Consider the following 745-nt stretch of genomic DNA (forward strand, 5'->3'; position numbering starts at 1 on the left):
AGCTCCCCAGGCGTTGATTTTTTTAAATTGCTGCTTCCATAATTAGTAATTGTGGGTCCAAGCGAAAGGAAATCCTTGACAGTGTCCATCTTTTCTCCGTTTATCACGATGGTTTCTATCGGTCCAGTTGTGAGGATTGGGTTTCCGTTACACGCAGTCATCATCCACGCTGCAGGCTGCAGTTCTTGATTCTCATCAAGCATGTCAAGTCCTCCTCACTTTCTGCAAGCAGGGTTGCATCCATCATCCACATACCGCAGGTTGTCAATAAGCCTTCCTACAATCCCGATACCACATTCTTCTTCAGGTAGCTCAGCTTCTCAAGTTATTTGTTCAGCATAGAGATTGAATACATGTAGTGAAAGGACAAATTATTTGCTCAACATACAGATTGAATAAATATGGTGAAAGGATACAAATCTGATGAACACCTTTCCTGATTTTAAACCATGCAATATTCACCTGTTCTGTTGGAAAGATTGATTATTGGTGCATGTATAGGTTCTACAGAGCATAATGAGCTGTCCTGGAATTCCCAATATTTCCAATGCTATCCATAGTTTGTTATCATCCACACAGTCAAGTGACTTTGCCTAGTTGATAAAACAAGTAAACCCCTTTCTGATATGTTCTGCTTTCAACCAAGATGCAGCGGAAGTCAGAAATGATACCCTGTGCCACATCTTATCGTGAACCTGGCTTGAATTTCTGTCAGCTCCCACTTGATAGACTGCTGTAACCATTG

The sequence above is a fragment of the Echinops telfairi genome, unplaced genomic scaffold (genome assembly GCF_000313985.2).
Source record: "Echinops telfairi isolate 266 unplaced genomic scaffold, ASM31398v2 ScPeMD7_2010;HRSCAF=2546, whole genome shotgun sequence".
In the NCBI taxonomy this organism is placed as follows: Eukaryota; Metazoa; Chordata; class Mammalia; order Afrosoricida; family Tenrecidae; genus Echinops; species Echinops telfairi.